This window comes from Scyliorhinus torazame, chromosome 25 (genome assembly GCF_047496885.1).
Source record: "Scyliorhinus torazame isolate Kashiwa2021f chromosome 25, sScyTor2.1, whole genome shotgun sequence".
Taxonomy (NCBI): Eukaryota; Metazoa; Chordata; class Chondrichthyes; order Carcharhiniformes; family Scyliorhinidae; genus Scyliorhinus; species Scyliorhinus torazame.
Genome location: NC_092731.1, coordinates 45,765,124 through 45,780,998, shown reverse-complemented (window position 1 = coordinate 45,780,998; position 15,875 = coordinate 45,765,124). Strand labels below are relative to the sequence as shown.

Below are 15,875 nucleotides of genomic sequence, written 5' to 3'. Positions count from 1 at the left end.
GTTTCCCCCACCCTCATGAACGGGCTCCCCAGATTCAATCCCATTGCCTCCAGAACAGCAGTCCGTGCTGCTGCCCATGTGTCAGGTCTTCCCCCATTCCCGGAGGTCACTGCCCTGCATAGTTGGGAATCTAGGGTCATCAGGAGCATCCTCACCCGCTCCCCCTCGTCGCAGTCATTAATGCTGGCTGCCTGCTCCACCTCCATAAAATGAAGCGACGAATCCCCTTTCGGAGTTAGCCTGGGAACGTGGGCCACCATCCCCCTGAGCGCGGATGCCCCATGAGGAATGATAATGTCGCCCTCAACCGGTCCCCTATTCGCCAGCCCCGCCGGGGGACCATACCTTCTCTGCCTGACAGGGCACATCTGCCCTATCTGGGATTCCTGCTCCTCCGCCTCCCCGGCGTCCAGCTCTCCTGCCCCGTTGGGTAGCCCCCCTGTCCCCGGGCTAACTACCCATATAGGAGACGCCGCTATCTGGGGATACACCACTGACCCCCCTTGGACCTGCCCCTGACCGGGCGGTCCGAACCCTACCTGCTGACCCGGCCCCATCACCGGCATCCCAGGCAGCGGTCTGTCCCCATCCCATGGGGACCCACATACGAAACCAGACGGACACTCCGCCAGCTGGGGGTACCCTGCCGACCCCCCTTGGACTTGCCCCTGAACGTGCAGTCCGATCCCCCCCTGCCGACCCGGACACAATCCCGGCGCCTCAGAAGGCGGTCTATTCCCCTTGGCCTTTGGGGAATCATCCGCTGCGAGGAGCCCCTTGCCCCTTGGGAACCCCCCTGGACCTACCAGGTGTACCTGTCCCCTGACCTTGGACAAGGTCTCCTCCAACTCCGTTATCCGTACCTGGCACGGCCCGTGGGCACAGTCCCCTACTTCCTCACGAGCCACTCGGTACACTGCCTGGATGTCCCGGAACTTCCCCTCCAGCTTCCTACACTGCTCTGTACTCCGAGCATAGAGTTCCTGGAGCCTCCGTTCCTTTGTCTTACCCTCCACTCCCCTGCGCTGGCCCTAACTTCTCCCAACTCCTGCTCTAATTCTTCGACCCTTCGCTCTGTTTTGGCTACCTGCTGGGACAAGCAGACCAGCCACACTGCCTTCTCCAAGTGCCTTTTGTGTGCCTTACTTTCTGTCCATGCGGCCGCCGCCATTACAGGTCGCTCCGCATTGATTAATTCTGAGACCCAAGGTTTGGTGAGGTTGACCTTTTGCCACTTATACGAGGAGATTCTCTCCTCCATTTTACTTCGTTCCCTCACCCCCTCTGCCATTACTCCAAACCACCGGGGTCCTGCCGCGGTCGCCATTGTAGAGGGTTCCATCTTTGCTACCCCACTACTGGGCCGATATCTGGGGTTTGAGTATCTGTGTGTGTCTCTCTCCAGCTGGCACTGAAACTTCAGAGACCAGGGGATGCCGCACTGGGACACCTCTGCGGGAGAGAGCACTGAATCAAGCCTGCCGTTTATCCCTAACCGGAAGCCTGAGGCTTATATCACACAGATATCCAGACCCCCACCAATGCCCAGGTGATTCTCTCTCTTGCCGGTGGTAAAACAGCCACCCGGTTCCTACTTCGCTGGAGTAGCTTTCCCAAGAGAGAGAATAGGACACTGCTGTTTATTACCTAACCAGCAGCCTGTCCTGAGTGAACGGGTTCGAATCGTTCAAGATGACCCCAGATTCTCGACCCCGGAATTAAGGTGAGGAATATCTTAACAATGACTTGGTCAGAGATCGCTGGTGAGAGATTGAAGAATTGAAACGACGCCAATTATCAGCAAATCGAGGTTTATTGCAAAACCCAGGTCAAAATCATCAAACAGAAGAAATTATAATAAAATCTTAAACTCTAACACAAACTAAGTCTATTCAAGAAGTACTATAACGGACACAACGTAAAATCGTATTGTTACACAAGTTTAGCAATGGCACAAAACACAAATCAAGTCCCCTTCCCCAAAGCCTCAACCACTATCAAAGTCAAGGGAGTTTCGCAAGCTGCTGCAGGGTACTTGTGGTAGTATGTATTGGGGGTCATGTGGGACTGGAAGCCCTAATGTCATTGGCTGACAGATCCCGGGTCCTGGTTGGCCGTTGACCTCAAGCTCCGCCCTGAAGGCGGAGTATAAGAAGCCAGTGCCTTCCCCCGCAGGCCAGTTTACTATCGGGCTGCTGGGGAACAGACACGCTTAATAAAGCCTCATCGACTTCACTCTATTCGTCTCACGGAGTCTTTGTGCGCCACAATTTATTAAGCGTGCCTAAAAAGGACTATGGAGCTCAGGATCATTCCAGAATGCCTGAGGATCAGCCCCCACGCAGTGAATGCGGCAGCAGCCTTCAAGCACTGGCAGACTTGCTTTGAGGCCTACCTCAGACCGACCACCGGCCGGGTCTCAGACGAACAAAAACTGCAGGTCCTGCACTCGAGGGTGAGCACGGAGATTTTCACCCTCATTGAAGACACCGACGATTTCCAGACGGCATTCACAGCACTGAGAAATCTCTACGTTCGCCCAGTTAACCAAATCTACGCTCGCTACCAGCTCGCGACAAGACGGCAAGCTCCCGGAGAATCGATGGACGAGTTCTACGCCGCGCTGCTGATTTTGGGACGAGCCTGCAGCTGCCCGTCGGTGAATGCAAACGAACACACGGACATGTTAATGCGCGATGCTTTTGTGGCAGGTATGCAATCCTCCCAAATCCGCCAAAGACTTCTAGAAAAAGAGTCGCTAGGACTCTCAGAGACACGGGCCCTGGCAGCCTCCCTAGACGTGGCCACGCGTAATACCCGCGCCTACGGCCCCGACCGCGCGGCAGGCCATTGGGCCCCGTACGTACCCGTCGCGGCAAACCCCCTACCCCCCCCCGTACACCCCACAGGCTTGCGCAGTCCAAACGCCGAGTCGCACCGGGGGCGCCCGCTGTTATTTCTGCGGCCAGGCGAAGCACCCCCGACAACGCTGTCCGGCCCGCGCAGCTATCTGCAAAAGCTGCGGGAAAAAGGGCCACTATGCGGTGGTGTGCCGATCCCGCGAGGTCGCCGCCGTCCCGGGGCCACAGGGAGCCCTGCAAGCAGTTTACGCGCCCCAACCCCCCCAGCACGCCATGTGCGACCCGCAGGCGCAGCCGCTCTGGGTCCCAACCACCGCGGCCCCGGGAGAACTGGGAGCCCTGCACGCCGCCTACGCTCCCCAACCCCCCTCCCCGCAGCCCATGTACGACCCGCCGCCGACGCTCCCGATTTGGGTGCCGGCCAACACTCTCCACGGAGAGGAAGGGGTTTTTCGCGTCCCGAACGCCACCCCCACCCCCGTCCCGTGCCCCACGCCTGACCCGCCGGCGCCACCTACCTGGACCCCGACCTCCGCTGTCCCCGGTGAGGGAGCTCCTCGCGCTCGCGGCCCCACGCCTGACCCGCCGGCGCCGCCGACTTGGGTCCCGACCACCGCTGTCCCAGGCGAGGGAGCTCCGCGCGGTCCTAGCGCCCGCGGCCCTGGCGCTCGCAGTGAAGGAACTCCGCGCGGTCCTAGCGCCCGCGGTCCTAGCGCCCGCGGCCCTGGCGCTCGCAGTGAAGGAACTCCGCGCGGTCCTAGCGCTCCCCAGACCCCCCAGCACACCATGTGCGACCCGCAGACGCCGCCATTTTGGGTCCCGACCACCACGAGGGGAGGAGGGGCGCCGCCATCTTGGACCGCCCCCGACCTGTACGACGCATGGGGGCGGCCATTTTGTTCACCCCCGACACCATCTTGTGACCCCTCAGCCACGTGCGATGTATGGGGGCGGCCATTTTGTCCATCCCCGATGCCATCTTGGACGGCAACAACGGACCCCACCCCACTACTACAACCACGGCTCGCTTCGGTTACGCTCGATCAGGCTCGGCCCCGGACTCTCCAGACGACGACGACAACGGTCCTAATTAACGGCCACGAGACGCCATGCCTAGTCGACTCCGGGAGCACGGAAAGTTTTATACATCCCGACACGGTAAGACGCTGTTCCCTAACTACCTACCCCAGCGCACAAAAGATTTGCCTAGCTGCAGGATCCCACTCCGTACAGATCTAGGGATTCTGCATAGTTACCCTAACGGTACAGGGGAGGGAATTCAAAAACTACAAACTTAACGTCCTTCCCCAACTCTGTGCCCCCACCTTGCTGGGCTTAGATTTCCAATGTAACCTACAGAGCCTTACGTTTAAATTCGGCGGCCCCATACCCCCACTCACTATCTGCGGCCTCGCCACCCTCAAGGTGCAACCCCCGTTCTTGTTTGCAAACCTCACCCCGGATTGCAAACCCGTCGCCACTAGGAGCAGACGGTACAGCGCCCAGGACCGGACCTTCATTCGCTCCGAAGTCCAGCGGCTACTAAAGGAGGGCATAATCCAGGCCAGCAATAGTCCCTGGAGAGCGCAGGTGGTAGTAGTGAAGACAGGGGAGAAACAAAGGATGGTCATTGACTATAGCCAGACCATCAACAGGTACACAGAACTAGACGCGTACCTTCTCCCCCGCATATCCGACATGGTCAATCGGATTGCCCAGTATAAAGTCTTCTCCACCGTGGACCTCAAGTCCGCCTACCATCAGCTCCCCATCCGCCCAAGTGACCGCAAGTACACAGCCTTCGAGGCAGACGGGCGATTATACCATTTCCTACGGGTCCCTTTTGGCGTCACAAACGGGGTCTCGGTCTTCCAACGGGAGATGGACCATTTGGTTGATCAACATGGGTTACGGGCCACGTTCCCGTACCTCGACAATGTAACCATCTGCGGCCACGATCAGAAGGACCACGACGCCAACCTCCAAAAATTCCTCCAGACCGCCAAAGCCTTGAACCTCACGTACAACGAGAACAAGTGCGTTTTTAGCACCAATCGGCTAGCCATTCTGGGCTACATAGTGCGCAATGGGATAATAGGCCCTGACCCCGAACGTATGCGCGCACTCATGAAATTTCCCCTCCCGCACTGCCCAAATGCCCTGAAACGCTGCCTGGGGTTCTTTTCGTACTACGCCCAGTGGGTCCCCCAGTACGCAGACAAGGCCCGCCCCCTAATACAGACCACGACCTTCCCTCTGTCGACAGAGGCTTGCCAGGCCTTCAGCCGCATCAAAGCGGACATCGCAAAGGCCACGATGCGCGCCATCGACGAGTCCCTCCCTTTCCAGGTCGAGAGCGACGCCTCCGACGTAGCTCTAGCGGCTACCCTTAACCAAGCGGGCAGACCCGTGGCCTTTTTCTCCCGAACCCTCCACGCCTCAGAAATCCGCCACTCCTCAGAGGAAAAGGAAGACCAAGCCATAGTGGAAGCTGTGCGACATTGGAGGCATTACCTAGCCGGCAGGAGATTCACTCTCCTCACTGACCAACGGTCGGTAGCCTTCATGTTCGATAATGCACAGCGGGGCAAGATTAAAAATGACAAGATCTTAAGGTGGAGGATCGAGCTCTCCACCTTCAACTATGAGATCTTGTACCGGCCCGGAAAGCTGAACGAGCCGTCCGGTGCCCTATCCCGCGGCACATGTGCCAACGCACAAATTGACTGCCTCCAAACCCTCCACGAGGACCTCTGCCACCTGGGGGTCACTCGGTTTTACCACTTCATCAAGTCCCACAATCTCCCATACTCTTTAGAGGAGGTCCGTACAGTCACAAGGGACTGCCACATCTGCGCAGAATGCAAACCGCATTTTTTCAGGCCAGATGGAGCGCACCTGATTAAGGCTTCCCGCCCCTTTCAACGCCTCAGTCTCGATTTCAAAGGGCCCCTCCCCTCCACCGACCGCAACGCGTATTTCCTTAATGTAGTGGACGAATACTCCCGCTTCCCTTTTGCCATTCCCTGCTCCGACATGACCGCGGCCACAGTCATTAAAGCCCTGAACACCATCTTCACACTGTTCGGTTACCCCGCATACGTCCACAGCGACAGGGGGTCCTCTTTCATGAGTGACGAGCTGCGCCAGTTCCTGCTCAGCAAGGGCACAGCTTTAAGCAGGACGACCAGCTACAACCCCCGGGGGAACGGGCAAGTAGAAAGGGAGAACGGCACGGTCTGGAAGGCCTTCCTACTGGCCCTACGGCCCAGGGATCTCCCAGTTTCACGGTGGCAGGAGGTCCTCCCGGATGCTCTCCATTCCATCCGGTCATTATTATGTACAAGCACTAATCAAACGCCTCACGAGCGTCTCCTTGTCTTCCCTAGGAGGTCCTCCTCTGGAACGTCGCTGCCGACCTGGCTGGCGGCCCCAGGACCCATCCTGCTCCGAAAGCACGTGCGGGCACATAAGGCGGACCCGTTGGTCGAAAGGGTTCACCTCCTCCATGCAAACCCCCAGTACGCCTACGTGGAGTACCCCGACGGCCGACAGGACACGGTCTCCCTGCGGGATCTGGCGCCCGCCGGCACCACGCACAACCCCCCGACACCATCAACCCAACCGCCCCCCTTCCTGCCACCGCCGCACCCCTCGACCGCCCCCTTCCCAGGAGGATCAGTCCCCCTCCCCTTTGCACCGACAGCTGAAACCGTGCGGCTCCCGGAGGTGACAACACTGGTACAAGCACCACCACCACCGCCGGGGCCGAGGCGATCGACACGGACGACCAGACCACCCGACCGACTCGTGGCGTCGATGTAAAACAAAGATGTACTGTCCAATGAACATTTTGTTTTTCCTATACCCTCTGTAAATAGTTGTAACAGGACGATACTGTCCAATACTGTACTACCATGTAACTGTTCTATCCTCCCAGGACCAGCCCTGTAAACCCTTACCACCATACGAAGCATCACCCCGCCGTGTTCATTTTTGACAAGGGGTGAATGTGGTAGTATGTATTGGGGGTCATGTAGGACTGGAAGCCCTAATGTCATTGGCTGACAGATCCCGGGTCCTGGTTGGCCGTTGACCTCAAGCTCCGCCCTGAAGGCGAAGTATAAGAAGCCGGTGCCTTCCCCCGCAGGCCAGTTTACTATCGGGCTGCTGGGGAACAGACACGCTTAATAAAGCCTCATCGACTTCACTCTATTCGTCTCACGGAGTCTTTGTGCGCTACAGTACTTACGGTCACAGGCTGCGAGAGGTCAAGTCGAAGGTGGAGAGGTCAAGCCAAGAGACCCTCAATCGCAACACAGCCCCTTTTATATTGTTTTACCTGGCTTTTTCCTGTGTTCAGCCAGCCCCTTTTGCATTGAATCGGTAAGGTTTAAAGTTCCCGCTGGTCCCGCCCCCTTTGCGCCGGGCAGACCTGTCGACTTCCGGGTTCTCCTCGCAGGTCCGCTCCTTCCAGCCAGGCAGACCTGCCGCGATTTGAATTTGGCACCGACTCCGCCCCCTCCACCCAGTGAGTTCCTGCCGGTGGCTTCTGTCAGGATTGGAGTACCTCCCCCAGGTCCGCCTCCAACTTGGTTTTTTCTACCGTTTATCTTCAAGGGGCTTTTCCAGCGCAATATACTGAGCCCAGACAGTCTGCTTTTTTAGGTAACAAGGTTAAGCTCTCTTGTGAAGATTTTCAAAGTCTTCCATCTGCTCCGGAGATCGCTGCTATGTTGATGGGGTGTCGATTGGATTCTGCTCTGGTGGAGGCCAAGTCATTTACATCTGCATGGGGCTATGACCATTCCATTGTCCTGCTTGCAGGCAGGCCCCCTGTGTATTCCCGTGCCCCTTTGTTTGTGTTTTAATCTTATCTAGTTGTCTGGCTCCTTCTTCCTTGTAGCTCCTGGGGGGGGGGTTTGTAAATACCTATGCCCCTACTCGGCTCAGCGGACCTAGCCTGCAGGGAAATTTGGTTACGTTCTTTTGGCTGAAAAAGTGTCCAGTTTACAGTCTCTGGGTTTTATTCCTGGGCAGTCCAAAAAGGGCCGGATTGCCCGAATACCTTACAAAGGTGAAAGGTGGAAGATATAGGAGGGATATCAGAGGTAGGTTCTTTACCCAGAGAGTAGTGGGGGCATGGAATGCACTGCCTGTGGAAGTAGTTGAGTCGGAAACATTACGGACCTTCAAGCAGCTGTTGGATAGGTACATGGATTACGGTAAAATGATATAGTGTAGATTTATTTGTTCTTAAGGGCAACACGGTAGCATTGTGGATCGCATAATTGCTTCACAGCTCCAGGGTCCCAGGTTCGATTCCGGCTTGGGTCACTGTCTGTGCGGAGTCTGCATATCCTCCCCGTGTCTGCGTGGGTTTCCTCCGGGTGCTCCGGTTTCCTCCCACAGTCCAAAGATGGGCAGGTTAGGTGGATTGGCCATGATAAATTGCCCTTAGTGTAAAAAATTGCCCTTAGTGTCCAAAATTGCCCTTGGTGTTGGGTGGAGGTGTTGAGTTTGGGTAGGGTGCTTTTTCCAAGAGCCGGTGCAGACTCAAAGGGCCAAATGGCCTCCTTCTGCACTGTAAATTCAATGATAATCTATAATTAATCTCGGACAAATGTTCGGCACAACATCGTGGGCCGAAGGGCCTGTTCTGTGCTGTATTTTCTATGTTCTATGTTCTATGTACGAGGCACGTTTTTTACACAGAGGGTAGTGGGTGCCTGGAACTTGTTACCGGAGGAGGTGGTGGAAGCAGGGACGATAGTGGCGTTTAAGGGCATCTTGACAAATACATGAATAGGATGGGATACGGACTCCGGAAGTGTAGAGGATTTTAGTTTAGATGGGCAGCATGGTCGGCACAGGCTTGGAGGGCCTGTTCTTTGATCTTTGTTGGATTCTCCATGCGGGCGACCAAGATTTCCCGCTGGACTAGAATCTCTCCGGGTCTGCGCTGGCACCAGGAGCAGTGCCCAGGAGCGATTCCCTCTCCCTCGCTATGTAAATGTATGCATGGCGTGAATCCTGTGGGATGCGGTCGGAACCCGGCTAGCAGGCTGCCAAGTGCTTTGACTTCCTCTGTTTCACAGCAGGAAGCACTTAGCTGCGTTTGGTGTGGCGAGGGGCTGTTACTCACTGTGGTAGTATGTATTGGGGGTCATGTGGGACTGGAAGCCCTAATGTCATTGGCTGACAGATCCCGGGTCCTGGTTGGCCGTTGACCTCATACTCCGCCCTGAAGGCGAAGTATAAGAAGCCGGTGCCTTCCCCCGCAGGCCAGTTTACTATCGGGCTGCTGGGGAACGGACACGCTTAATAAAGCCTCATCGACTTCCCTCTATTCGTCTCATGGAGTCTTTGTGCGCCACAATTTATTAAGCGTGCCTAAAAAGGACTATGGAGCTCAGGATCATTCCAGAATGCCTGAGGATCAGCCCCCACACAGTGAATGCGGCAGCAGCCTTCAAACACTGGCAGACTTGCTTCGAGGCCGACATCACATCGACCACAGGCCGAGTCTCAGACGAACAAAAACTGCAGGTCCTGCACTCGAGGGTGAGCACGGAGATTTTCACCCTCATTGAAGACACCCGCGATTTCCAGACGGCGTTCGCAGCACTGAGAAATCTCTACGTTCGTCCAGTTAACCAAATCTACGCTCGCTACCAGCTCGCGACAAGACGGCAAGCTCCCGGAGAATCGATGGACGAGTTCTACGCCGCGCTGCTGATTTTGGGAAGAGCCTGCAGCTGCCCGTCGGTGAATGCAAACGAACATACGGACATGTTAATGCGCGACGCTTTTGTGGCAGGTATGCAATCCTCCCAAATCCGCCAAAGACTTCTAGAAAAAGAGTCGCTAGGACTCTCAGAGGCACGGGCCCTGGCAGCCTCGCTGCACGTAGCCACGCGTAATACCCGCGCCTACGGCCCCGACCGCGCGGCAGGCCATTGGGCCCCGTACGTACCCGCCGCGGCAAACCCCCTACCCCCCCCCGGACACCCCACAGGCTTGCGCGGTCCAAACGCCGAGTCGCACCGGGGGCGCCAACTGTTATTTCTGCGGCCAGGCGAAGCACCCCCGACAACGCTGCCCGGCCCGCGCAGCCATCTGCAAAAGCTGCGGGAAAAAGGGCCACTATGCGGTGGTGTGCCGATCCTGCGAGGTCGCCGCCGTCCCGGGGCCACAGGGAGCCCTACAGGCAGTCTATGCGTCCCAACCCCCCCAGCACGCCATGTGCGACCCGCAGGCGCAGCCGCTCTGGGTCTCGGCCACCGCGGTCCCGGGAGAACTGGGAGCCCTGCACGCCGCCTACTCTCCCCAACCCCCCTCCACGCAGCCCATGTACGACCCGCCGCCGGCGCTCCCGATTTGGGTGCCGGCCAACACTCTCCTCGGAGAGGAGGGGGTTTTTCGCGTCCCTAACGCCACCCTAACACCCGTCCCGCGCCCCACGACTGACCCGCCGGCGCCGCCTACCTGGACCCCGACCACCGCTGTCCCCGGCGAGGGAGCTCCGCACGTCCCAGCGCTCGCGGCCCCACGACTGACCCGCCGGAGCCGCCGACCTGGGCCCTCACCCCCGTCCCGCGCCCCACGCCTGACCCGCTGGCGCCGCCGACCTGGGCCCTCACCCCCGTCCCGTGCCCCATGCCTGACCCGCCGGCCTGGGCCCCGACCACCGCTGTCCCCGGCGAGGGAGCTCCACGCGGTCCCAGCTCTCGCGGCCCCACGACTGACCCACCGGCGCCGCCGACCTGGGCCCTCACCCCCATCCCACGCCCCACGCCTGACCCGCCGGCGCAACTTACCTGGACCCCGATCACCGCTGTCCCCGGCGAGGGAGCTCCACGCGGTCCCAGCGCTCGCGGTACTGACCCGCCGGCCTGGGCCCCGACCACCGCTGTCCCCGTCGAGGGAGCTCCGCGTGGTCCTAGCGCCCCCCAGACCCCCCAGCACACCATGTGCGACCCTCAGACGCCGCCATTTTGGGTCCCGACCACCACGAGGGGAGGAGGGGCGCCGCCATCTTGGACCGCCCCCGACCTGTACGACGCATGGGGGCGGCCATTTTGTCCACCCCCGACGCCATCTTGTGACCCCCCAGCCACGGGCGATGTATGGGGGGGCCATTTTGTCCACCCCCGACGCCATCTTGGACGGCAACAACGGACCCCACCCCACTACTACAACCACGGCTCGCTTCGGTTACACTCGATCAAGCTCGGCCCCGGACTCTCCAGACGACGACGACAATGGTCCTAATTAACGGCCACGAGACGCCATGCCTAGTCGACTCCGGGAGCACGGAAAGTTTTATACATCCCGACATGGTAAGACGCTGTTCCTTAACTACCTTCCCCAGCGCACAAAAGATTTGCCTAGCTGCAGGATCCCACTCCGTACAGATCTAGGGATTCTGCATAGTTACCCTAACGGTGCAGGGGAGGGAGTTCAAAAACTACAAACTTAACGTCCTTCCCCAACTCTGTGCCCCCACCTTGCTGGGCTTAGATTTTCAATGTAACCTACAGAGCCTTACGTTTCAATTCGGCGGCCCCATACCCCCACTCACTATCTGCGGCCTCGCCACCCTCAAGGTGCAACCCCCGTCCTTGTTTGCGAACCTCACGCCGGATTGCAAACCCGTCGCCACTAGGAGCAGACGGTACAGCGCCCAGGACCGGACCTTCATTCGCTCCGAAGTCCAGCGGCTACTAAAGGAGGGCATAATCCAGGACAGCAATAGTCCCTGGAGAGCGCAGGTGGTAGTAGTGAAGACAGGGGAGAAACAAAGGATGGTCATTGACTATAGCCAGACCATCAACAGGTACACACAACTAGACGCGTACCCTCTCGCCCGCATATCCGACATGGTCAATCGGATTGCCCAGTATAAAGTCTTCTCCACCGTGGACCTCAAGTCCGCCTACCATCAGCTCCCCATCCGCCCAAGTGACCGCAAGTACACAGCCTTCGAGGCAGACAGGCGGTTATACCATTTACTACGGGTCCCTTTTGGCGTCACAAACGGCGTCTCGGTCTTCCAACGGGAAATGGACCGAATGGTTGATCAACATGGGTTACGGGCCACGTTCCCGTACCTCGACAATGTAACCATCTGCGGCCACGATCAGCAGGACCACGACGCCAACCTCCAAAAATTCCTCCAGACTGCCAAAGCCTTGAACCTCACGTACAACGAGGACAAGTGCGTTTTTAGCACCGATCGGCTAGCCATTCTGGGGTACATAGTGCGCAATGGGATAATAGGCCCGACCCCGAACGTATGCGCGCACTCATGGAATTTCCCCTCACGCACTGCCCAAAAGCCCTGAAAGCTGCCTGGGTTTTTTTTATACTACGCCCAGTGGGTCCCCCAGTACGCAGACAAGGCCCGCCCCCTAATACAGACCACGACTTTCCCGCTGTCGACAGAGGCTTGCCAGGCCTTCAGCCGCATCAAAGCGGACATCGCAAAGGCCACGATGCGCGCCATCGACGAGTCCCTCCCCTTCCAGGTCGAGAGCGACGCCTCTGACGGCCAACCTTAACCAAGCGGGCAGACCCGTGGCCTTCTTCTCCCGAACCCTCCACGCCTCAGAAATCCACCACTCCTCAGTGGAAAAGGAAGCCCAAGCCATAGTGGAAGCTGTGCGACATTGAAGGCATTACCTAGCCGGCAGGAGATTCACTCTCCTCACTGACCAACGGTCGGTAGCCTTCATGTTCGATAATGCACAGCGGGGCAAGATCAAGAACGACAAGATCTTGCGGCGGAGGATCGAACTCTCCACCTTCAACTGTGAGATCTTGTACCGGCCCGGAAAGCTAAACGAGCCGTCCGATGCCCTATCCCGCGGGACATGTGCCAACGCACAAATTGACCGCCTCCAAGCCCTCCACGAGGACCTCTGCCACCCGGGGGTCACTCGGTTTTTCCACTTCATCAAGTCCCGCAATCTCCCATACTCCTTAGAGGAGGTCCGTACAGTCACAAGAGACTGCCACATCTGCGCAGAATGCAAACCGCAATTTTTCAGGCCAGATGGAGCGCACCTGATTAAGGCTTCCCGCCCCTTTGAACGCCTCAGTCTCGATTTCAAAGGGCCCCTCCCCTCCACCGACCGCAACGCGTATTTCCTTAATGTAGTGGACGAATACTCCCGCTTCCCTTTTGCCATTCCCTGCTCCGACATGACCGCGGCCACAGTCATTAAAGCCCTGAACAGCATCTTCACGCTGTTCGGTTACCCCGCATACGTCCACAGCGACAGGGGGTCCTCTTTCATGAGTGACGAGCTGCGCCAGTTCCTGCTCAGCAAGGGCATAGCTTCAAGCAGGACGACCAGCTACAACCCCCGGGGGAACGGGCAAGTAGAAAGGGAGAACGGCACGGTCTGGAAGGCCGTCCTACTGGCCCGACAGTCCAGGGATCTCCCAGTTTCACGGTGGCAGGAGGTCCTCCCGGACGCTCTCCATTCCGGTCGTTATTATGTACAAGCACTAATCAAACGCCTCACGAGCGTCTCCTTGTCTTCCCTAGGAGGTCCTCCTCTGGAACGTCGCTGCCGACCTGGCTGGCGGCCCCAGGACCCATCCTGCTCCGAAAGCACGTGCGGGCACAGAAGGCGGACCCGTTGGTCGAAAGGGTTCACCTCCTCCACGCAAACCCCCAGTACGCCTACGTGGAGTACCCCGACGGCCGACAGGACACGGTCTCCCTGCGGGATCTGGCGCCCGCCGGCACCACGCACACCCCCCCGACACCATCAACCCAACCGCCCCCCTTCCTGCCACCACCGCACCCCGCGACCGCCCCCTTCCCAGGAGGATCAGTCCCCCTCCCCTTTGCACCGACAGCTAAAACCGTGCGGTTCCCGGAGGCGACAACGCTGGTACAAGCACCACCACCACCGCCGGGGCTGAGGCGATCGACACGGACGACCAGACCGCCCGACCGACTCGTGGCGTCGATGTAAAACAAAGATGGACTGTCCAATGAACATTTTGTTTTTCCTATACCCTCTGTAAATAGTTGTAACAGGACGATACTGTCCAATACTGTACTACCATGTAACTGTTCTATCCTTCCAGGATCAGCCCTGTAAACCCTTACCACCATACGAAGCATCACCCCGCCGGGTTCATTTTTGACAAGGGGTGAATGTGGTAGTATGTATTGGGGGTCATGTGGGACTGGACGCCCTAATGTCATTGGCTGACAGATCCCGGGTCCTGGTTGGCCGTTGACCTCAAGCTCCGCCCTGAAGGCGAAGTATAAGAAGCCGGTGCCTTCCCCCGCAGGCCAGTTTACTATCAGGATGCTGGGGAACAGACACGCTTAATAAAGCCTCATCGACTTCACTCCATTCGTCTCACGGAGTCTTTGTGCGCCACACTCACACCATGAGGATTTGTGTTGTGGGGGGCTGGGCACCATCCATGGACTTTAGGGGGCACGTTCGTTACATACTTACCGCCTCGACCCACCGCGGGGTGCACAGCTTCAGGGCAACGCTTGCAAATACCCTCGCCAATCCACACCCGCCTGAATCCCGGCTGAGAGGCCTGGAGCATCCCGGGGGGAGCAGGAAAATCGGGTTTCCAGCCTGTTAATCAGGTTTTACTGGATGCCCATGACCCAGCGTGTAGCTCACTGCCGCTGTGGGTGGGGGTCGGAACATCGGGCTGGAGTCTTCGATTTTGAGGCTGTGTCCGGAGAACGTGTCCAGTATTACGGCCAAAAAGTCTTCGCCGCCTCCGCACCGATGCTCCACCCAGTGGGGGGTGAGCAGCCGCACCACGTAAACCCCCGGCTTCCCCTGCAGATACAGACGGAGAATTGCCGGGTCCGTGTGACCGCGCATTGCGCACGGTGACGACCGACAGCTGTCACGCCGGACAACATGGTGCCGGCCACGCGGACAAGGCCTGCCAGATAGTGACCCTCTGTGACCCTGCAGCCCCCGCCGAAGCTCCCGTCACCAGAGGAGCGTCCCCCTGCACCCCCACCCCCCAGCCCGCCCACCACCCCCGACTGTGGGGCCACTGGACACAGTCCGCAGCTCTCAACTCTGGTCCGAGTTGACAAAATCTCAGACCACAAGTGATCCACGCTGTCCATCGGGGGGGGGGGGGGGGGGGGGGGGGATCGGGGGAGGGCTTTCAGGTGTCGTCCTGAGGCCGTCCCAACGGCGAGCGGCGTCCTCACCGATGATGCCGTTTTGGTGGGCGGAGCATCGGAAGACAGGCGCAGCCCCCGAGTTTGGCGTTAAAAGGGTGATTTTGGCGTTGGCAATCGGAGAATCCCGCCCATCGTGCGCTGATCCCGCTTTTCGCCCGGCGCGCGATTCTCCGCTGGATCAGGAACCCCGTTACTGGTGGCGGGTGACAGAGAATCTAGCCCATGGAATTGTTGGGCCGAATGGCCTGGTTCCGAGGCGCAGGGCAGGATTCTCCGATTGCCGACGCCGGAATCGCGTTCAGCGATTGGCCGGAGAATCCGTTTCGACACCGAAATCGGGGGCGGAGCCATTTTCAGATGCTCCGCCCCCTGAAAAACAGCGTAATCGCTGATACGCCGCCGCACACCATTGGGACGTCCTCAGGACGTAGCCCGAGGCCCTCCCCCGATGCTCCGCTCCCGATTGGCCGATATTCCAACGGCGTCGGTCGCGTGTGCTCACAGTTTTCTGGGACCTCGCGTGGGGTCTGCGGACTGTGTCCAGCGCCCCCACAGTCGGGGGGGATAGTCGTTCCACTGGCCGGGGGGCTTTGGCGGGGGCTGGGGGGACTGGTGGGGGGCTGGGCCAGGGGTGGGGAGGGGGTTACAGTGGGGCACTATCTGGCAGGCCGGGTCCGCGGGTGCTGCAGGATCCACCGTGCACAATGCGCGGCCACGGACTCGGCAATCCTCCATCCGTAGCTGCAGGGGAGGCCGGGGGCTTTACGTGGCGTGGCTGCTAGCCCCTCCCACCAGGCGGAGCATCGGTGCGGGGCCGG

At 58.9% G+C, this 15,875-nt stretch overlaps 1 protein-coding gene across 1 annotated transcript in view; it reads left to right on the top strand.

The window, feature by feature from the left end:
• LOC140402565 (acidic phospholipase A2 E-like) overlaps positions 1-15,875 on the top strand; it is a 69,997-nt gene that overhangs the window by 27,120 nt on the left and 27,002 nt on the right. The gene's annotated exons all lie outside the window — the stretch shown is intronic.